A 24,049-nucleotide genomic window follows, 5' to 3' on the forward strand; every position below is an offset into this window, starting at 1 on the left:
TAAAATGTAGTGCAGTAGAAGTATAAAGTAAAAGCTCATTTAACTGCTGTTTTAAAATTCTAATTCACACACAAATACACTTTAACATGTTCATTTTTGTTTTTAATTGTTTTTGTTATTGTCATTATAACTTGTTGATGTTATACATTTGTTTTTTTCTATTATCAGTTTATTACTTTCTTATAACTATGAAATTTTAGGTAGAGGCTTTAAATAAATAAGCCCATCTGGGTTTTCTGCCTCTCCCTGCACTTTACATTACACTGCAAAAAGAAAAGTTGGGTGAACTCAAAATTTCAAGGCAACAAACTTCGATAAAATTTTAAGTTGGACAATTAAACTAAATATTTTAAGTTTTGTTTTTGAGTTTGCTCAACTCTGAATTTCTCTGGCACGATTGTAACGCCGCTATGAAATGTTAGCTAATGTTGTGACCACAATTTTGAGTTAGCATTGATACGCTAATGGCTACTCTTGTAGCTGTAACAAGCAGCGCCGCTAGCATCAGTTAGCCGCTAGCATCAGTTAGCCGCTAGCTTTCGCTAATGACCAAATTTCCCAACAAAGAAATAAGAGTTATCAGAACTATTGTCCCTTGTTGTGAACCCCAACTTAAAGATATAAGTAACAACAACTCACCAACTTGTTTTTGAGCAGACAACTGGCTTCCTTTGTTGTGCTAACTTACATTATTGCCCTAAATGTCAATAATTAATATTTCCAAGTTTTACCAAATGAAATCACTGTTTTAGGCCAAAAAATACAAGTTGGATTTTTTGCAGTGTATATGTTATTTTTGTCATTTTATGTAATTCTAACTGTGCACCTAAAATAAAACCTAAACCTAAAGTAGCAGAAAATGGAAATTATTGCACTGATACACACAGTTTACACACACACACTCTTTCTCTCTCTCTCACACACACACACACACACACACACACACACACACATAAACAGCTCAGTTGATTAGGAGCGGCGGTGCGTCTCACAGCAACATCAGAGACAATGAGTGATGACGTGAGATTCATGATGAGGACACAAACACCTCTCTCTTCTCCTCTCTTCTTCTCTCTTCTTCTCTCTGCAGACCAGACTGTAACTTAATTGTCCTGTCTCCCTCTCTGCTCTCCTCCATTCCTCCCTCTCATTCATCATCCTGCTCCTCTCTCCTCCTGTTTAAACATAATCTGTCGTGGCAGTGAATGAATGAAGACAAAGAGGAGAGGAATTAGATTACATGGCGTCTTGTGTCGCCGCTGCCACTTCCTGCCGCCGCAGCCGTCTTTGTCCTTCGGACAGCTTCATTGGAATGAATGGAGCCGAGGGTCACAGCTAATCTAATGCATTAAGCCTTCAGTGGCTGTGCTGCTGTGGGGAGCAGAATGTGGACGGGACATGGTGTCATTTCACTGCTGATTAACACAAAGTGGGATAAATGGTTGGTAATTACAGCCGGGGTCAAATCCCTTAAAACACTCTGATCATATAATCATATTTATTTATTGAACTTTTGGCCTTTTTTTCCACTCTCTGTTCCATTTTCTTCTCTTGTCTCTTCACTTGCAGCTGCTGCAGTGAATACCAGTCAAAAGTTGATTCATACAGATTCCTAGAAATGTTCTCAAAACTGGGAGCACATTTTCACTTTTTTGACGTCTGACAACATCAGATCCTCTACAGATATTTGTGCAATTTAAATACTTTTCTCTGTGTAATGGTACAACTTCAACTGCTGTGTCCGTCGAAAGTTTATATATTGTTCCTGATTTGTATTTAAATTGAATTCAAATCTATTTTATTGAAAGAAATATCAATATCATTTTCATTGTTTTCACTTTTCTTTGAGTAATTTGTTGTGCAAATTAAAAACAAGTTCAAGTAAACTCAACAAGATTTCTCCCTCAGAAAATAAAAAACAAAAATATATATATAAAAAAAAAGAATATCTTATCTTATCTTGTATTAAAAAGATGATATTTGGAGCAAAGTGGGGATGCCACACTCAGAGATTTTCATGATAACTGTCTCAGAAAGTATTACGGTTACACGGCATTATGGAATATCGTATTACACAATAAAAATAATAATACTATTGTTAATATTGGTTAAAATGGGCCTTAATGGAATAATAACAAGGTGTTTTGTGTTGAAAAAACCCACAATCCCACGTAGACAATAGCCGTGTTTATATTCACGTGTTTTTGTGCTAATTTTGAAGTTTTGCATGGGGAAAAAAGCTGTATTGAGACAACGGAATCCGATAAAACTTCCTGTTTTGACACATCTTGAGGTGGTTTTTGCCTTGGTCAACAACGAGTTGATGCACTTTAAAGCAGTTTTCTAGTCAGAACAACCACTAACAGCCCTTTTACACTTAATACGCTGGTTGCCAAGGCTACAAGGGGCCACCATCAGTAACTAACCACACTAATTCACTCACCAACTAGCAATGTGTTTTTCAGGACCTTCCGATCACCTGGCGACCACTCTACCATCTGAGCCACATAATATAGAGCCACTTTTCTCTCATAGATAGTTAGATGGTCAAGGCTCTGGGTTTACTGGCAGATTACAGCCATGTGTAGTCTTCAGCATCACTGCTCCTTGCATGGTGTAAAAAAGGATGGGTTAAATGCAGAGGTTGAAATTCCCCATTGTGGGATTAATAAAGTAATTAATCTTAATCTTAATCATTTAAGGTCACCAAGACGATGTCGCCAATTGTACAGTTTGCACTTTATTGTTCTTAGAATATGTGCAATGTAAAATGGGTGCATTGCAGCCACTGGTGTAAATATTTATCTTTGTTACCAAAAAATATTGAACTTTATTGTTATAACAAGATTACTGCACATTTCATATTTTTTATTTGGAAAATTATTGTCTGAGGGAGCAATCTTGTTGAGTTTACTTGAACTTGTTTTTAATTTGCACAACAAATTACTCAAAGAAAAGTGAAAAGAATGAAAATTATATTGATATCGCATTTCTCTTTCCTGCCTTTCCTGTCTGTCTCTTACTATCAAAAATTAAATACATATGCCAAAAAAAAAGAAAAAAGAAGAACTCAGTCTATCCAAAACAGTTTATGGAAACACGTCAAACTTGTATTTCTTTTCAGCAATATTTCATAAGTTCACTTCTTTATGACTTCTTCGTGTGATCTGATCACGGCAACACAAATATCACTTCTAATAAAATATTATGGAAAGAAAAGTCACTTGACGATTGAATAAATACAAAATTTTATATGTATTTTATATATATATATATATACACTACCGGTCAAAAGTTTTAGAACACCCCAATTTTTCCAGTTTTTTATTGAAATTCAAGCAGTTCAAGTCCAATGAACAGCTTGAAAGGGTACAAAGGTAAGTGGTGAACTGCCAGAGGTAAATAAAAAAAGGTAAGCTTAACCAAAACTGGAAATATATATGTATAATATAATGCACATTTCAGAATTATACAAAAAGGCCTTTTTCAGGGAACAAGAAATGGGTTAACAACTTAAAGCAATTCTACAGCAACAGAGGTTGATCAAGCCTTGAAAGTTGCTACCAATTCCTACAGGTGTCCCAACTTTTCTTGATCACTTACAACCTACAAGTTGCTCCACATTTAAGGGAACTTCTGCAACAGAGTTGGGAAGAACTTTCTGAAGAATATTTGATTTCCATTGAGTGTGTTCAGCTGTTCTATCTGTTAAGGTGCTACTTTGATGAGTCAACAGTTTAGAATACATTTTCCTTTCTAAATTGATTCTATGATTTATTTTTTTACTTCAGTTGTTTATTTGTTATATGCATTAATTTCAGTGTACATTGAGACATTAAACTGCATCATTTCATTAAAATTCTGGAAAAGTTGGAGTGTTCTAAAACTTTTGACCAGTAGTACTACCGGTCAAAAGTTTTAGAACACACCAACTTTTCCATTTTTTTATTGAAATTCAAGCAGTTCAAGTCAAATGAACAGCTTGAAAGGGTACAAAGGTAAGTGGTGAACTGCCAGAGGTAAATAAAAAAAGGTAAGCTTAACCAAAACTGAAAAATAATGTACATTTCAGAATTATACAAGTAGGCCTTTTTCAGGGAACAAGAAATGGGTTAACAACTTAACTCTATGGAGTCTTGGGCTATTTTGTCCATTTTTTAATTCTTTTCATGTCTTTGTAAGTCATTTTGTGTCTTTTTTTAGTCATTTTGTGTCTTTTTTTAGTCATTTTGTGTCTTTTTTTAGTCCTTTAGTCCAACATAAAATGTGATTTTTAATCTTTTTTTTACTTTCAAAACACTATCATGCTCAATAAAGAATTTTAAATGTTGCAAATGTGCATTAATTTCAGAGTACACTGAGACATTAAACTGCGTAATTTTCAATTAAATTCTGGAAAAGTTGGTGTGTTCTAAAAATTTTGACCAGTAGTGTTTATGATGTGTAAAATCAGTGGAAAGGAAAAAAACAAAGTAGCAGAAATCCAGGATGGCGGCTCAGTTTTAGCTGGCGGCGCTGATGCCAAGTGTCCCTGCTGAGTGGAGAGAGGCAGCAGCCTGCCCTCTGACCCCGGTCCAGGCTGGAGAAGAGATGAGGAGTTGTGGGGACATATGGACGCCCCACCTGTCCGCCTACTTCTACTTAGCACTGCCCCTCAAATCTGTCGCCTTCACACTGATTTGGCAGCAGCATGAAAGATGCACATTTTCTCATTTGGGCTCTCACGTCCCATTCTCAACTGCTTCTGATTGGGGAGGATAATTTCAGTCAGATGAGGGTGATTATATCAGAGGAGGAGACATTATAATCATAGCAAGATGGGTATTATCTCTGCATGAAATGTGTGAATGAATGCACGGCCCGATAAGCAAGACTGTGTGTTTGTGTGTGCAGGTGTGTGTGTGTGTGTGTGTGTGTCAAGAGCTTTTTACCACCATGAAGGGTGTAAACATGCCAGAGCCAGACAGAAAGTGACAGCAGGAAGAGTCTGCCTTCTCAAGCCTCCTGCTTACACACATCCTACCTATTAGCTCAGTCTGGCTACCATGCCTGCTAAGCACATACACTGTAAAAAATGTTTGTAGAAATGAGAGTAAAACACTGTCAAATTGCATCAGAAATAGGTCGTAAAATTGAACATTGTACAACTCCGTAGCAGATACTTTTAATTACTGTATATTAGGGCTGGGCGATATGGCCCTAAAAGAATATCATGATATTGCAGGCTATTTTTGCGATAACGATATTCTTGACTATTAGGAAATACTTAAAAAGATATAGAAAATACAGTATGTTTGTTTTTTTTAGTCTGTATAAATAATTAAAAATCTAAAATGTAGTTTGAAGTGCAAATCTCAACAGTTGCCAACTACAAAAAAATTACTGTTGAGTAAGAGCAAATAATAAAAATAACCATTTAGGGGTTCCGGGGGCATATTTTAATGAAATTTTGTAAAGGAGAATAAAGGTTCTTGTATGTTTTATTTAACGCATCTTATTTTGACAGTCTTCTTGTAAATTCTGTGTAAATTCTCTTAACACACTGTGCTCTTATTTTGAAAGCTGCATGTGTTTAGCGACAGGGAGTAAGTAGCTTTTTGTGATTAAAACAACTTTAACCACGACATCAAGAAGCAAGAACGTTGCCAATATCATGATATGCATTTTTTTTTTTTTTAAATATACCGATATTATTGTGAACGATACGATATGGCACACCCCTACTGTATATCAAAGAATAGCATAAAACTCTCTTCTACTGTCATAAACTGTAGAAAACACACAGTTTTGCTGTAAAATATGACATTTTCATGTAAAATTAATGAAGAAATACCATGATGACACAATTATCCTAAAAGTAATTATTATTCAGTATTATTCAGTATAAATTAGTTTTTGCTGATATTTACATTTACATACGCTAACTGTATTTTTTACAGTGAAGTTCTGGCAACCACAGCTGCCGGTATTTTACCATAAATTAAACAGACTTTTTTACAGTGTACAGGGGGTATGCAGTCCAGACACACACACACACACACACATGCATGAATACACACTTTCACACAGTCTCTTCACAGCTCTGGGCTCGTCTGGTTTGCAGGTATTTCACACTGATTCCCAGTCGAGCACTCAGCAGCCTCTTCAGCCTCGGCCGACAGGCCCGTGTCAGTTAAAGTGAAGTGATCAATAAAAGGGGACAAGACTAATCCTGAAGCATGTGTGTGAGGGAACCTACAGTACTTGTAAATGTGTGTAGTTATTGATGTGTCTCCTCTTGGTGCTCAGATACAGTAGGAGCACCCTGGGAGCTCTTGGAGCTGCTAAACTAAGGGTCTACTTTAATCAATATTTGTGCAATAACAATGCATTAAATGGTGATGTGAGAACAATGTGAAAGGCTTTGCTTCTAGAGGTGAATGTGCAGATAATTACCATCGAAATCTGCAGCTCCCCTCTGCTTTGAAGAGTTTTATCGTGAGTTTCGGCTCATTGTTTAGCTGTGTAACCCACAACTTTACTGTTCTGGTTCACTGTCACTGCTCTCAGATGCCCCTTATCAACCAACCTGACCCCTGTTTGCTTTTGCACAGGCTAAAGCAGCTATTCTCAACCTTGGGGTCCCGACCCCAATTGGGGTGGCGAGATGATTTCTGGGGGTCGCCAAATCATTTTGGAAGTCAGCTCTGTCTCCACTGTGTTGAAGTGTTCATGTGTTTTAGTCTTTTTGGTAATTTAATGTCTTTTTTTGGGTAATTTTGTGTCTTTTTTGGTAATTTTGTGGTCAATTTGTGTCTCTTTTTGGTAATTTTGCTTCCTTTTTTTGGTCATTTTGTGTCTTTTTTTGGTCATTTTGTGTCTTTTGGTCATTTTGTGGTCAATTTGTGTCTTTTTTTGTCATTTTGCTTCCTTTTTTTGGTAATTTAATGTCTTTTTTTGGTCATTTTGTGTCTTTTTTGGCCATTTTGTGGTCAATTTGTGTCTTTTTTTGGTCATTTTGCTTCCTTTTTTTGGTCATTTTGTGTCTCTTTTGGTCATTTTGTTTCTTTTTTGGGTGATCTGAACTGTGCGTGTGAGATTCTGTTCAGTGAGCGGGGGTCACGGTCAACATGCATGTTAAATTGGGGGTCGTGACTCAAAAAGGTTGAGAACTACTGGGCTAGAGAGCTATGTCATTACGACACTGTATACATCTCTGCTTTCCCAGAAATGCTAGTAATGCTAGTTTAAGCATAAGTTCCATAGTGAAGCTCTGTGTTTTTTTAATATTGGCTATCACAACATTTTTGTTAGTTTTGTTTGTAAGATAATCCTTCCCCCAGCCCCTGAAATAAGCAGTTCATGTTCAAGACCAGCAAAGAGTTGATAGAAGAGTCGAAACATGAAGAACTGGTTGGAAATTAGGCGCCAGCTCCAAACCGGCGTAATAATGCGGTTTTCAGAGTAAAAGATGTAAAAAATTATCTGTATGCCTGGGCTCATCTTCTAGTTGGTTGACAACTCTTTAAATAAGAATTTTCTTTATCATCAAAATTATGGGACATTTACTTCCAGAGCCAACGGTCAAAGAGTGTCTTGACATTCTGTATCTTTTCTTTCCCACGAGGTGTGAGTTTGTGGTTTACACAACGAAACATACCATCGGCTGCACACCCCCGCACTTAATTTTTTTTTTTTACAAGCGTCTGGGGAAGGTCTTTGTGGTTGGGTGTGGTGAAAATTAGGCAGACATCCAAGGGTTTTATAGTTGATGTTGCTCTACTTGTTTCGGGTGGAAAGCTACAAGAGGAGTCCTCAGGTTTGTTGGGATTTGTAGTAAGACAGCTGCTTTTTTACAAAGTTGATGAAACCAATGACCTGTTGATCTTTATGAATCAAGACTCTGTAGTCTAACAACAGCATAGCCGTCACATAGCAGCAACATACCAAAAACAATTAATGAGGAGTATCATGATTCTCCAAATCCACAATTTGTTTTGTCCTTTGATTGTAGGGTCACAAATCAACTTTTGATCTAAACATTTGAATCTATAATGTGCTTCCTGCACATTAAACACAGCTTATTGGTTCTATTTCACCGGCAGAACCCAATTTTAGCGTCACATGCTGATTCTTAGCAGTATGGCTCTTTGACAAGTTATATATTGATGCTTTTTGCCCGCCTTATGGCCCATGAAAACAGTATGCAACTCTTCTTTTACTAGCATATACCACTACCCAGTGGCTTATGTAGACTTTAGATCCAAAGTTGTACACTAAATGTATTAACATTTATACTTAGGTAGGTATGAACCAATGGACAATCTATGAAATTCATTGGCAAGACATTTTACCCAACAAACAAACAAAAATCAAACTCATTGTGGTGCTAGACGAAAAGTCATTGGATCGTCAAAGCCAGTAGGTTTAAACCTCTCGGGACCATGAATGTCTGTACAAAATTGCATGATAATTCATCCAGCAGTTGTTGAGATACTACAGATTAGTTTACATCAGCTTGTAGATGTACATTTGATAACCACAGCTAATCTTCTATTAGCTCATTAGTTAACTATTGCTACAGTTACTAGTTTGCTAACTACAGATGAGTTTATATTAGTGAAAGCCAATAAACTAAAGCTATAGCTAGTAGTTTCTTAGCCAACTAGCGAACTACATCTACTGCTACTAGTTTGCATTCACTAGATAAGTACGGCCACAACTGAGTTGACATTAGCTAATTAGTTAACTACAGCTAAGCTTGCAACAGACATTTTACCCAACAAACAAACAAAAGTCAAACTCATTGTGGTGCTAGACGAAAAGTCATTGGATCGTCAAAGCCAGTAGGTTTAAACCTCTCGGGACCATGAATGTCTGTACAAAATTGCATGATAATTCATCCAGCAGTTGTTGAGATATTTCAGTTTAAATAAAAAATGGTGGCCCAAGCACCCGGCTAAGAAAACAGTTCAAGGAGTGTGTGCATTAGAGAGACATTATGGCAAACAAAATGAAGGAGAGAATGAGAGATATAGCGAGGGAGGTGCTATATGTTGGAGTGTCAGAGCAAAGGATGCACACCGGATGAACAGATGCTTCAATTACTGCTCGTAACTCACATTAATCGAGAACAGATGGCGACACAAGTGGCGGCGGAGAGAGAGAGAGAGGGTGAGCAGGAGTGAGAGAGGATCACATAAACCAGACATGATGGAGATTGATGTCTTTGCAAATCAGACAATCTGCCTCAAAACACACCGACGAAACCTTCACTCTCGTTTCATCTGGACACAAAGTGGATTGAGCTGTATTTTTTTTCTACTGATGTTGCTCGTGACTGAACAGATTTAACACTCGGTGGAGGATGTGGAAGTGGGAGATGTGGCCTTGAGTAATTTGTTAGAGATGGAGGAGGCTGAGAGGAAACGGCAGAGCTTCCTGACACACCTGGCAGCCTGGAGCCAGCTCTAATTTTCTCACAACAGACAAACAACAAACAGCTTACTTTACACTACAACTGACAAAAGTACATTTCCTTGCCCAAAGCACCATATTCTACCTCTGCTCCCAGACAGGAACAAGCAAAACCTCAACCGTAGTTTAGAGTTGTTAATAAAGGATAATTCCATTTGTTACGGATGTTACATGCACGTTTGTGGTTTTGCCATCGGTTATACAATTGAACTCACCAAGATAAATGATGAAAACTTGGAACAATTCTCAGAAAGGAAATCAGGTATAAAAGGTAATAAACCAACAGTTTATCCACATTATCCTGACCATTTTGTTTGGGGGGTATACCCGATAGAATACCAAAATGTTGGTAATAATTACACAGGAAAACTACAGTCAGTTCAATGGGTCAAACATGAAGCAGGAAGTTAACTTAAAATATACACTGGGGGGAATATTTGTCCTACAAATAAATTTAATCTGTGGGTTTGTTCAAAACCTCTTTGATTTTCTTTCACAGTCAGGCTTTATAAGGCTATAAACGTTAGCATGTACAGCTAACTAGCTTAGTAATTACAACTACTAATTCCTTACTAAAATAGTACTCTAGAATTAATTCCAAAACCCAAAACCCTTTCACATTCTCCTTTGAACTTGAGTCAGCTAATAAGATTAAAGTCTGTCTGAAATGACATTTTCTACCAACCCACAAATATATTGTTTGCTACTAGTTGCTACTAGTTTGTGTAAGATAATTTACTAACTAATGCTACAACTAGTAGTTTCTTATCTAATTAGCAAACTACAGCTTTCTGCTCTTTGCATTAGCTATGTTAGCTACATCTATGTTTCTGTTAACTAATTGGCTTACTATAGCTACAGCTACTAGTTTGCGTGACCAAATTAGCTAACTACAGATTAGTTTACATCAGCTTGTAGATGTACATTTGATAACCACAGCTAATCTTGTATTAGCTCATTAGTTAACTATAGCTACAGTTACTCGTTTGCTAACTACAGATGAGTTTATATTAGCTAAAGCCAATAAACTAAAGCTATAGCTAGTAGTTTCTTAGCCAACTAGCGAACTACATCTACTGTACAGTAGAGTACAGCCACAACTGAGTTGACATTAGCTAATTAGTTAACTACAGCTAAGCTTGCAACAGCTAAGCTTGTATGAGGTAATTAGTTACTTAAAGCTACAGGTACTAGTTTGCTCGTTAATTTGCTAAATTGCATTTTTTTTCTTCCAGAAATTAGTATGAAATTTGATGATTAACTTCCTACTGCACTGCAAAAAAGCCAACTTGTATTTTTTGGCCTAAAACAGTGATTTAAGTTGGTAAAACTTGGAAATATAAATTATTGACATTTAGGGCAATAATGTAAGTTAGCACAACAAAGGAAGCCAGTTGTCTGCTCAAAAACAAGTTGGTGAGTTGTTGTTACTTATATCTTTAAGTTGGGGTTCACAACAAGGGACAATAGTTCTGCTAACTCTTATTTCTTTGTTGTGAAATGCGGGAAAGCGGCGAAATTCGGTCATTAGCGAAAGCTAGCGGCTAACTGATGCTAGCGGCTAACTGATGCTAGCGGCGTTGCTTGTTACAGCTACAAGAGTAGCCATTAGCGTATCAATGCTAACTCAAAATTAGCAGTTAGCAGAAGTAAGGATTAAAAGTTATTACAATGTAAAATTAGAAGTTAGTACAACTTACAGTTGAGTTGACAAAAATCTGAATTCAGTGTTGAGCAAACTCAAAAACAAAACTTTAAATATTTAGTTTAATTGTCCAAAATTTAAAATTTTATCGAAGTTTGTTGCCTTGAAATTTTGAGTTCACCCAACTTTTCTTTTTTTGCAGTGTGTCATCACCCTGTGCACTGCTAGACAGCAGCCTAGAAAACCTTAATCATAACCATGACCGACAGAAATAATTGCCAAAACTACAACACAAAGCTCTGGTATGCTTTAAGACAATGGTTTTCTGGTGCATTCCTCCGAGTGGAACAAGAGCAGGACTTATTGTCTTTAAACAACAAGGATTAAGTGGTGCTGATGTCACTTGGCCATGGCTAAAAAACAACAGGGTTCATTTTGCCAAGTCAATACCCCCACTTACCCCACAGTAGGTGAAATAACGACATGCTGTGTGAGTTGTGAGCTGTGGGCTGTAAACCTCAGAGAGTGAGATCATTATTTAAGACCCTGAGAGGGTCTGAGGGAGTCATTAAAAACAGCAATCTGTATTGGGAGGATGCCTCTTTGTAGAATTGAATGCACCTTATTACGAGGGTGAAGTATGATCAAACCCTGTGAATTTAAACCAGCAGACCTCTGCAGAAGTGTGCAGTTACTCACGGTCTGGGAATTAACAGCCCTCTCATCTTGCAGGGCGACGTGATTCAAACAGGTTCTTCTAATAGACTAGTCAGCCTGTAAAGCACTGTAGTGGAGATAATGCTGCTGAGCAAGCATCTCGACAGAGAATGAGAAAACACACATTCTGACACAAATAAGAAACAAACACCCACTAAGGCCATTTGATGAAAAACCTTATTTGAACCTGTGAAATTGAGTCAATATGTAGAAAGAAAAACACACTTAAAGTGAAGCGTGGGTGGTAAAGATTGGGAGGTAACTTATTCTGTGTTTTACGGGTTTTAGTTTTCCTATTTAAAATTTTACCACTTTTGCTATAAGTTATTAATGTTTTATCTTGTGTGTGTGTGTGTGTTTTAATAACACTGTTAAGTACTGCATGTTGCCTCTATTAGTTATTAATGTCATACAGTGGAGCACTTTGAGCTGTATTTTATGTATGAAAGGAGCTATACAAATACAGTTATAATTATTGTGATAATTATTATAATTATTATTATTATTATTATTAATAACACAATGTAAAAATATTTTTACATCAAAATCTTATCAGCAAATTGTATAAAAATGCACAATTTTTATTTATTTTTTTATTCAAGGATGAAATCATGCAAAATAAATGGCCTCTGTGACTAATTATTATTATTAATAATAGTATGATAACATAACTGACATAATTTGATTAATACTGATGCATCAATGTGTAAGCAACATTTTGTAGCTGCTAGAAGTGGAGCTTGTTTGTGTTCTAGTGCTGAAATGTGTTTTCTTTCTTTCTTTCTTTAGTTTTTTAGTGAATTGTTGAGTAATTTCCTCTCTTTGGGCTTCAAACAGTTAAGATAACCCTAAAGATAAATGATAACGTAGCATTATCATGTTATAATCTTTTCTGCAAAGTAGCTACAGTATCTGTCAATATTCCCTCTAAAGCGTATTGAAGTAGAAGCATAAAGTAAAATAAAATAGAAATTCTCAAGTGAAGTACAAGTAGCTAAAAACTGAGAAGATGTATTTTTAGATTAAATTGCACAATGAAGCATTTAAGCAACTACTCCCACAAATAATACACAATATATTATTGTCTTCACATCTGTCTATATGCATTAAATTACCGCACATCTTTGGGACTGTCTCTACGTTGCACATTCTTTTGACAACTTTGCGAATTTCTGCCCAAAATTACCACTTCTAAAAACTGCATAGCTCTTGCATTTTAAATCAGAAATAGCACATATTTTTTATAGTATTTTTAATATTTTATATTCTTCTATTCAATGTTATGTTTATTGTTTCTTGCAAAACTTGTTTTTATTTTTTATAGTATTTTATTTATCTTTTTATTTCCTCTTGCTGTGTTAATGTTGCACCAAAGCAAAGACGTGTGTGTGGAAGTGAAAATCAACATTGTAATCAATCAGATTGCGCGCGCGCACACACACACACACACACACACACACACACACACACACACACACACACCAACTGTTCTCTGGTTAATCTGCATGAATATTTATCATTGTTTCACTGGGACACTAGCTCAGATGCAATAATTGAGTTGGAGTGGCCATAACCAGTGTTTCCACTGGGACCAATAAAGATGTTACACGACCAGCTGTGGGCTCTCTCGCTCAGACCTGCAGAGCCGCTGTAATGGCTTCACAAGTCCGTGTACGCTGGTGTGATATAAACTCTGGAGCCGCTGTAAAGGCGGAGGAGTGTCCAAGGCCTTAAATCTAATGAAAAGGAGTCGTGCTTGACGTGAGAGCCTCGTCCATCAAGGACAGAGACGAGTGTGTCTCTGCTGTGTGTTGATGTTAGCGTGTCTAAGTGCATGTAGATGTGCGCGACCATATGCAGGGTCGTCAGTGCCACTCCTGCCATCATATGTTGAGGGACCAACACATTTATCTGGAGCCAACAGATTAGACGTCACCGTCTGTCTGATGTAACCGGACCAGAGCGGAGCGGAGCTCTCCCAATAAAACAACAACAACACGGGTCATTAACGGCATTCAGCTTCCAGCGGACACGACTGGACTGGGCCCCAGTGCTTAACAGTGATGTTATGAGCATTGTTATTGCATGTCGTTTGAATTTCAGTCATTATACAACAGTTGTCATGGTGTAACTCTAACAAAAAGATAAAAATCAGCAAATCAGCAAGCTTTAAAAAGGGGGAAGTAGCATTCTCTATACCAGGGATTCCTAAAATGTGGTGCGTGGACCCCTAGGGGGGCGCGAGATGAAAAATGTAATGGCGGTCTGATAATTACACAATTACATTTTTCCCCCACACAATAAAGAAGTGTAAATAAACATTTCCTTTGTGAAATGTAAAATGAAAAACTGTAATATCAATTAATAAATAAATGCAGGCTATTCAAAATGCTCTTCATCTTAAAATGAAGCGTAGAAGAAGTTACCTTCTTCCATTTTTCCAGCCTGTGTTATGATGACGGGTTGTTTAGCTCCACGCTCATTTAAACTTGCTCAAAATATTATAACATTTTCCCAACTTATGTGCTTTCTGCCTCTGATCCTGAGCCTGTCATCATCCTCTTTGCCCTTAAAAGTGGAAGCTTGCGCATAACTTTGTTGCATTATATTGAAACTGTGTTCAGGTTAATTCAAATGTGAGACTCATTGTTGTGATGGTGATTATTTAATTATATGTGTGTTCTCATTTGAGCATGATTAAACATGCCGCCTTTAATATGGCTATAAAAAAGCTTATTGCATTTTGTTTTTTTTGAAGGTGTGGGGGATTGGGGGTGCGTCAACACAGTTGGGAAATAGAAGGGGGTGCACGGCTAAAAACGTTTGGGAACCGCTGCTCTATACTGTAATTTATGTTGTTGTTGTTATGTTTTTTATTATGGACACATGACATCTATTGTCAGCCTGTCTTAGGAGAAGGAGAAGGTTTTTTAATCAGTTTAAAAAGAGTTTTTCCCAGTGTGAATCAAGGGTCTAAGGACAGACAGTACTGTCTACCAACCAATACAACGTTTGTATGATATCTTACACATTAGGATCTATTTAGCATTCTGAAATTGAAGCATGTGATTAAGGTTGTCAAATGGAACTACTTGTTTATGTTTACGCACCAAAATAACTTGGTTAAGTTTTAGAAAAAAAGATCATGGTTTGGGTTAGAATCCATACGTAACGACATGACATAGGAGAAAGACATAGTTGTGTAGGAGACGCAGTTGTGTACGTAAGTTAACTTATGAGTAACTTGCACATCTAATAACATTGTTTTCACAAGGGAGACTTCCTCTTTTGCTACCGTTATAATTACTACAGTCACTAGCGGTCTCTGCATAACAACAAACGTCCAAATGGTTCTTAATAAGCTGTGCCTCCTGGTGCATGATTATTGTATGGGTCATAGTATTTATTAGGTTTGGGAATTGATACGATTTTATTGATGTCAACACCATTATGCATACTCCATGTCGTGCTGGAAAAGACATATTCTCCTAACGGGCATCACTGCTGCCAAAAAGATGCTGGCTTTACGCTGGAAACCTCCACATACAGTCACCAAACCCCATTGGATTAACACATGCATTGAAATAATAAATATGGAGCTTTCAGTGGCAAGAATGCACGGTGCTGGAGCGGATACTATTCTAGCATGGCAAACAATGGCAGATAAGATCAAGGAATTGCTGTAATCAATATTTTTATTTGCATTACTTGAACATGGTCTCTCATGTCCTGTAAGAGTTTTATAGAGATCCAAGTTGGGGGGGTGGGGGGTCGTCGCCTGGTCCCTTTTTTTTTTTTTTTTTTTTTTTCCCCCATATATATATATTTTTCTTTCTATCTATTTCATTATTTATTATTATTATTATTTTGAATATGATTGTAATGTACATTTTAATTTTATCGGACTGCTGTACTTGTTCTGTCTTTAAAAGCAATAAAAAAGTTGTTCACAAAAAAAAATGCATACTCCATGTCGGTCCAATTCGTTGTCAATGCATTCTTGATTCCTGGTTCATTTTTGTAGGCTAGAAACAGAGCAGATCAACAGTCTAAAACCACTCTTCTGACCCATTTCCCACTCGACACCATGATTCCTTCTTGTTTGAAGTTTCTAGAAGTGTAGACGCAGGAGTTTGACATGTTTGCTTTGCAGAAAAACATGTCGACATTAATAAGAAGAATTCATAAGTTTGCAGGTAAACCATAGCAATGGATCAAACCGTTTTAAACTACTTCTGAACATTAACCAGCTCTCGATACCCATCCTTACAAATTATAGTGAATTATTTTCACAGATAGAAGAACGAACAGTAAACAGAGAACGGCCCGTGTCTGCTGTACAGACTGTGAAGCCACTATATAAATAAAATCTCCTTGACTTGACATGTTTAAAAATAAAAACGGTGTAATGAGTAATAAAGCCCAGGGCTCGTGTATGTTCCTTTTCTATTTTTTCTCAGGGCCACAGGATCAAAAGTTTCAGAGCTGCTGATGAGTGTTTGAGTGGAAGTCAACACATTAAAGAGAAAACATTTCTCCATCTCCCTTTGAAATGTGATGTGTGGAGGTCAATGTAAAGAGCCAGCTGACACATCTCTCTTTTTTTATCTCCTCTTAGAGAGCACACAACCTCACTCCACTGCAGCTGTTCAAACACCTCCTCCTCTGCTCTCCTTCACTCTCTATTGGCTTCTTGTAAACACAGGATTTCAATCCAGAACATTCAAACTCAGAGTGTGTTTTATCACACTGAAAGGCTGTGTGGCTAACCTGAGTGGGACGTCAAGTCACACATCTAACCTTGGCGTACACCGCTGAATTACTCCGAACCGAGAGTGCTAAATTAAAGAAAACATTTTCTCTGTCACACACACACACACACACACACACACATACACACACACACATACACACAAGTAATCCTAGTTAACCTCCACACACATGGTTTATTCCCCGGGTGACCAAAAGCAATTCCCTTTTTCTTCTCTTTCTGCTTAACTTTATCTGTAGAGCCAGGCCCTGAGTCATTCCCTCGACCTTTTCATGTATCAGCCACCATCTCTGGACCAATCTAGTCCTCTCTATACTACACACACACACACACAACACACACACACAGACACACACACACACACATGGCGGCACTTACAAGAAAAATATGCATAAAGGGGAGTGAGGAGGGGAGGAGGACAAGTGGCCTTCTGATCCTGTTAACTGCAGTACAGCAGAGGGGTTTGGTTCTCTTACACCGGGTAATTAGACTGTCACTCAAACCGGCTGCTGCTGCAGTTTGTGTGTGTGTGCATGTGCTCGTGCAGTGTTTGATTGCCTCCATGACCTTTGACCCTGAGGGAGCAAATATACCTGCTGGGGAGGCGAGGAAGGGGTCAATGTGAAGGGAGCAGAAGTGATTTAGAGGGTGCTGGTTGAAGGGGGAGAATAATTAGAGTAATATATGTTGATATAAACTTACACTTGGTTGCTAATTAGGGCCGACAATGGTTCTGCCATGTTTGTATTAGCGGTAAGATCCACTGCATTAAACCAAGCGCTTCCACTTCATCCCGAAGCCGCATCAACAAAAGATAATTGTGTGTTACTTATGGTGAATAAAGGGGGCGGCAGGGCATTGATGTAAATAAATCTGAGAGAGAGACAGATGAGGAAAATGTGGTGAAATACTTAGGAAGACAGTGAACCACAGTGATGGCAATGAACAACCAATGATTGCATCCAGGACCTCAAAGTGGTCTGTGGATTGAAGATACCAAATATTCATCATAATGTTTGAACATGACAGGGGATGTTTCTTGTAGGTTTCTGTGCCTTTATTTACCATCATCAACCCACAAAAACACTTAAAAACATGCATCCATCTACATTTCGGCCAAAAACGCAGGACTTGTACCCCAACAAGAGTCTACAGCCATGCAACTCAATCAGATCTATACTTTGGCACGGTGGGGAAATGCAGAAGTCAGCAAACATGCACACAATGACAAGGCTTTCATCCTGAGGTACAGCAGGATTAATGTTTCCTTGCACGGCAGCTGGATTCTTCGCATCGCAAGATCACAAGATCACAAGATCACAAGATCACAAGATCACAAGATCACAAGAAAACCTGTCTTATTTTTGGTCATTTTGGGTCATTTTGGGTCTTTTTTTGGTCATTTTATGTCTTTTCTGGTCATTTTGTGTCTTTTTTGCTCATTTGTTGCTTATTTTTTGCTCATTTTTTGCTATTTTTTGTCTTTTTTTATCATTTTGTGGTCAATTTGTGTCTTATTTGGTCATTTTGTTTCCTTTTTTTGGTCATTTTGTTTCTTTTTTTGGGTGATCTTAACTGTGCGTGTGAGATTGTGTTCAGTGAGCGGGGGTCACGGACAACATGTATGTTAAATTGGGGGTCGCGACTCAAAAAGGTTGAGAACTACTGAACTAAGTAACCTCTAATAACATTTCCAGTCCAGTGTTTAGTGACCCATCTAACCACCTCGAACTCTCTCCTACACAGACTTTGTCGGTCTTTATACTACATCACCTGACTTTCTCTTTTGCTGCCGTCATAATTACTACATTACCATGAAAAACTGCACCACATTTCCATGGTAATAGTTGTAATAATACATTCAAATAGTTGTTGAAATATTTCAGTCTGCACCAAAGTTGTGGACCAACCAACCAACCAACCAACCAACCAACCAACCAACCAACCAACCAACCAACCAACCAGCCGACCAACCAACCAGCCGACCAACCAACCAACCAACCAGCCAACCAACCAACCAGCCAACCAACCAACCAACCAACCAACCAGCCGACCAACCAACCAGCCAACCAACCAACCAACCAACCAATCAACCAGCCAACCAACCAGCCAACCAACCAACCAGCCAACCAACCAGCCAACCAACCAACCAACCAACCAACCAGCCAACCAGCCAACCAACCAACCAACCAGCCAACCAACGAAAAAAAAGAGACCAACATTACTGTCCCTAACATTGTGCAAGAAGCATGGTTAAAAAGCTTGTGCAGTTTCCTGTGTGGAACCGAACTGAAGGCAATTATGACAATCAAAAGCACTAACGACAGAATTAAAGTCAATCAACGTGGATTCATACAGCCACATGAAACATCACAAAAAGAAATGCATTCATCCATACAGTACTTTGAGCTTTAAAAAGACTTAGCAACTAATTCTCTAGCCATTTATCTCAAATTTAGCATTCATGATCCGTCAGAACCAATCATATTGTTTGTCTGTCTGCACAAAGACGATAAAGATCTAAGTCCAGAAGAATCAAGGGAGAGAATAAGGATTCTTCTTTTGACCAAAATCAGCTTCATTTGTTTTCATTAAGATCCTTTACTCATCTCTGTTCCAAGGTTTCTCTCTCTTCTTTTTACTTTTTTAACACCTCGAACGCCCAAACTGAAAGCAGGGTCAGCACCTCCTCCTCCTCTCCTGGTGCTGCATGGTCTTAATTAGAGCCAAATCATCCAGGGAGAGATGAGGAGAGGTGGAGGACAGGAGGCAGCACCAAGACCAGTGATTACTCTGGGGGGGGGGGGAGACTCCACACATCATGCAGTTCCCGCTCACTGAATCAGGGCAAGGAGAGAACACACTCCTAATGATTCCCTACAAAGCTAATTAGAGCCTCTCTCTGTTTCACATCCAGCCTCACAGGTTGTGATAATTCATAGCAGAGCTGCTACCCGGCACAAAGCATTCAGTCATTAATCTGCCGTGTCTTTTGCTCTTTGAATGCTCCTGTTATCTGGGAGCACATTCCTGTTCCCCGTCAACGTGATGCAGATAAACAGATATCACTTTGGTCCCAGTGTGTTTGTGTGCTTGTACATCTGTGTGTTTCCTCTTCAGTGTAATTGATTCATTGACAGCTCTTTTAATTAGCCTGACTAATCCTGTAAATGGATTATCAGTTCAGAAAAGATGCCAGTGAAAGGGAAAGAAACATACTGTACAAGGCATTAATGCAGAAATACACACTTTAAATTCCAGTTGACCGTTAACTACCCCCCCTCCCCGGGAACAGCCAGCAGCCAATCACAGCACAGCAACCCAACTACACAGCAAAATAGTGTTAAATTTAACACTTTTTCTGAGTTTATATAGTTCTCACGGATTCTGAGTTAAAATTACACTTTAAAAAGTGTTAATATTTTAACTCTTTAATAGTGTTAAATATTTGACACCCTTGATAACCCAAACACGCTATAATCCTGAAATTACGGGATACCGCGAGATCCTGTGATAAACCTGGCAAAATCAAAGCCTGACAGCTAGAAATGTAAATAATTGTATTTACTTCTGTGTGAAATCAAAGCCCAAAAAACCCCCAACAAAAATAAAAATAATACGATTTTTTAATGCCACCATTATCAACTGCAGATGTGCCATGCTAGCATGGAAAGCTTGATGATGACAGGTTTCATGAGATAATGAGCTTTTTTCAGTGTGAGAGGTTGAAGCAGAACTGGGTACAGAAAGTTTTAATGGCATTTTAGAAGGTGACGATACCTTTACTGGCCTGTCAGATCGCTCAGTTTCACACATAACACAAACCTGGATTTGATAATCGAAGCATTCAGTTGCAGATATTTTCACTTCTTTAACATTTGACACCTTTTCTTTTCTCACACATTTTTCTTTATCCTCTTCTCCTCCTTTACGGTCTCTGTCAAAACCTCATTCTACCTCAATGCTTTTGTACTTTTACTTTCTTTAATCTCACATAGTTTTTCCACTAAAACTGTCCTCTAACACAGTAGTTCTCAACCTTTTTGAGTCGCGACCCCCAATTTAACATGCATGTTGTCCGCGACCCCCGCTCAACCAAAAAAATAAACCACCAAAGATACCAAAAAAGACACAAAATGATAGAAAAAACTAAAATATTAAAAAAGAAACAAAATGACCAAAAAAGACACAGAAATACCAAAAATAAATGACACTAAATTACTACAAAAGTCACAAAATTATTTTAAAAAAGATACAAAATGACCATAAAAAGACACAGAATTACCAAAAAAGAGACAAAAGACACAAAATGACCAAAAAAGGAAACAAAATGTCCAAAAAAAGACACAAATTGACCACAAAATGACCAAAAAAAGACACATAATGACCAAAAAAGACACAAAATGACCAAAAAAAGACACAAAATGACCAAAAAAGACACAAAATGACTAAAAAACCCCCCACAAAATGACCAAAAAAAGACATTAAATGACCAAAGAAGGCAGAGCTGACTTCCAAAATTATTTGGCGACCCCCAGAAATCATCTCGCGACCCCAATTGGGGTCCCGACCCCAAGGTTGAGAATTGCTGCTCTAACAAAGTGCAATTTCTGTCACTATTTCTAGAATTCGTTCACATGATTTGTTACTTTAAACAAGTTAAACAGCAGTTTGTCCTGTGTAAATATACTGCAAGAAAGCTTTAGGAATTATTTATATTATAGGGATGTTATTTAAGATAAGATAAGATAAGATAAGATAAGATAAGATAAGATAAGATAAGATAAGATAAGATAAGATAAGATAAGGGAAAATCTGCCATTTACTTTCGATTAATATCACTTTTTAAAAGACACATAATAAACATCAACTTTATTTTAAAAAAAATTCATTTTTGGTATTTCATGTTGGTATTTAACTGTTGAGGATCACCATTTCACCTTCCTCATAACAAACGTGGCATCTCACAGGCATTTATTTTGAAAAGCAGCAGAAATTAAATCTGTATTTGCTCCTTTTTTCACTCACAGTAGCAGAACACAAGGACCTTTGGCAGTTTAAGGACAAAATGAGAGAAAAGGCTTGCAGCCCTGATGAAAAAAGGATTTTTAATGCATTTACTGGTGTCATTACCTTCCATCTTTATGCTCACTTGATGCTTTCAGAGGACATTCTGCATTTATTGAGCTTCAGAAGAGACTTTTTTACATATTTACACACAGAGTGACATTTCCTCCATTTGAATTTAACACTGAGGCCATTTACAACAAATGTATTTATTTATTCTCCTTTAAATAATTAAATTAGGCTTAATATCGAAACTAAATGTCAGGTGACTAAATAAAGGTTGGAGTTCCACTCACTGAAACGTTTTGAATCCCTTATTGAATCTAATAACTTTACCAAGTAAAGGAGTTATTAATATTTAGATGTGAAATCTAATTAAAGTTTACAACCTGTAGCTAGAAACTGCAGAAGAATACAATTAAATATTGATTAAATGCATGTGGCACTGTTATAAGAGGTGACGCCATCGTACTTTTATATTTAATGAGTTACTTCCTCATTAAAGTCCTGGAGGTCGTTATTCACAGATGTTTAAAGGAAACAGCTTAAATATTGATCTATGCATAAAAACTTTAAACAGGAGAGTCTCCTTAAATGTTTAAAATGTGACCAGACATATTATTTATCTGAAGAACTCTGTTGGTTCTCGGTGAAAAACAAAAATAAACAATTGTGTTTCTTCTTTCTTGTGAACAAAATTTGACTGAGTGCAGATGTCAGATTAAGCAAAGCATCATTGGTAATTTGATTATATTTTCACTAACAATGACTTTGCTGCCAACACATTTTTGTTTTGAAATGAGAAAGTAAAAATTAGGAAACTGTAGCTGTGGGGACTCCCTAAAAATTGGTGTTTGACCTGTATGAGTGTGGTTTTGCAGGATGTTACTGTGCATGCAACCTGGTCTCACAGGAATCCGTGAAATAGCCACGGATTCGCTTAACTCAAAATCTGTGAATTAGCCACGGAATCACTCAAATTTCCGTGAAACTGACACGGATTTCGCTACAATGCAAGTTAATGACAGTCATATCCCGTGGCTATTCCAACATACAAAGTTTGTATGTTGAAAAAAAAAAAAGAAACTAAGTCAAAATATTGATTTTTTTTCACTAAAAATGAGAGAACTGTCCGCCATGTTTTTTTTTCTGACTTGGAACAAACCAATAGGAAAAAATATTAACTTGCATTGTAGCAAAATCCGTGTCAGTTTCACGGAAAGTCAAAGTTTTTTTATAGAGCAACTTCAGTTGACCAAAGTGCTGTACAGTTATTAAAATAGAATAAATCATACACAAATAGGTATAAATAAAAACAATGAAAACAATAAAATACTAAAAACAGTAAAACAATAAAATAAAATAGAATAAAATAGTAATAAAAACTCAATCCAAAACAGAGTAAGAGATAAAAACAAAAAAGACAAATAAAAGGGTAAAAAAAAAAAAGTAAAAAGAAAGCCAAGGATTCTTGCCTAGCTGGCACTGAACGCCAAAGAGAATAAAAATGTTTTTAATAATGTTTTAAAGTGCTCAACAGACTGTTCAGCTCTGACCTGAGTGAGAAGACATTGTTTTCCTTTTAAAGATTGACATGAGATTTGTTAGAGTTGAAGCTTAGAAAATCTTTGCTTAAAGGAACAAAATCAGGGATTATGAACAAAAGGCTGCAAAAAGCAAGCTTTTCAGAAACGTTATGACCTATTGCCATCTTTTATTCAGCCTCTGTTGACGTTTGTTTATACTGATATCTTCATTTTTCATGCGTTCTGCTCTCCTTAGTGTCATCTGAGAGTATATACAATATTTAATGCATGTTATTAGCTCATAAAAACATGTACTGTACACGCGTCAATGAGCCTGATGCATGCCCTAATGTGTCCTCTGACATCATAAAAACACAAGTGGGACCAAGAATGACAGAAATAAATGCAGTAAAAAGAACGAAAAGAGGATGCGCTCCAGTCTTTTCTTCTAAAAGCTCCATTATTTCACAGGAGATCACTCAGGTGTTTCTGTGCCGCTGTCACACACTATAATTATTAATGACTCCGCTCCCAAAGGCCAATTAATTTCCAGAGTTCGTACACTCTCCACCCTGCCTCCACGTTTCCTATATGTGCTCCTTTTATTCTTTCATTAGTGCTGCGGGCTCATCAGCCAGCGTGGCCCACTTTAGGCTCCATTTAGACGAGCTGCTTCTATAAGAGCCAGCCAGTGAATCGTGATGTCACGCCCATTGTCTGCCAATTACAATTCAATTTAGCAGAAGAAACGCTCTGGAATGTGATTATAAGCGATGGATGGCGTGTGTGTGTGTGTGTGTGTGTGAAGAGATTTGTGATGTTTTCCACCTTTCACTCAGCACTTTCATATTCTGAAGTGGCTTCCCG

The 24,049-nt window shown here is 37.4% G+C and overlaps 1 protein-coding gene across 1 annotated transcript in view; it reads right to left on the reverse strand.

Moving 5' to 3' along the window:
• The window catches only part of ttc28 (tetratricopeptide repeat domain 28), a 188,579-nt gene that overhangs the window by 89,298 nt on the left and 75,232 nt on the right, over positions 1–24,049 (reverse strand). The window lies entirely within an intron of this gene.

The sequence above is a fragment of the Centropristis striata genome, chromosome 19 (assembly GCF_030273125.1).
Source record: "Centropristis striata isolate RG_2023a ecotype Rhode Island chromosome 19, C.striata_1.0, whole genome shotgun sequence".
In the NCBI taxonomy this organism is placed as follows: domain Eukaryota; kingdom Metazoa; phylum Chordata; class Actinopteri; order Perciformes; family Serranidae; genus Centropristis; species Centropristis striata.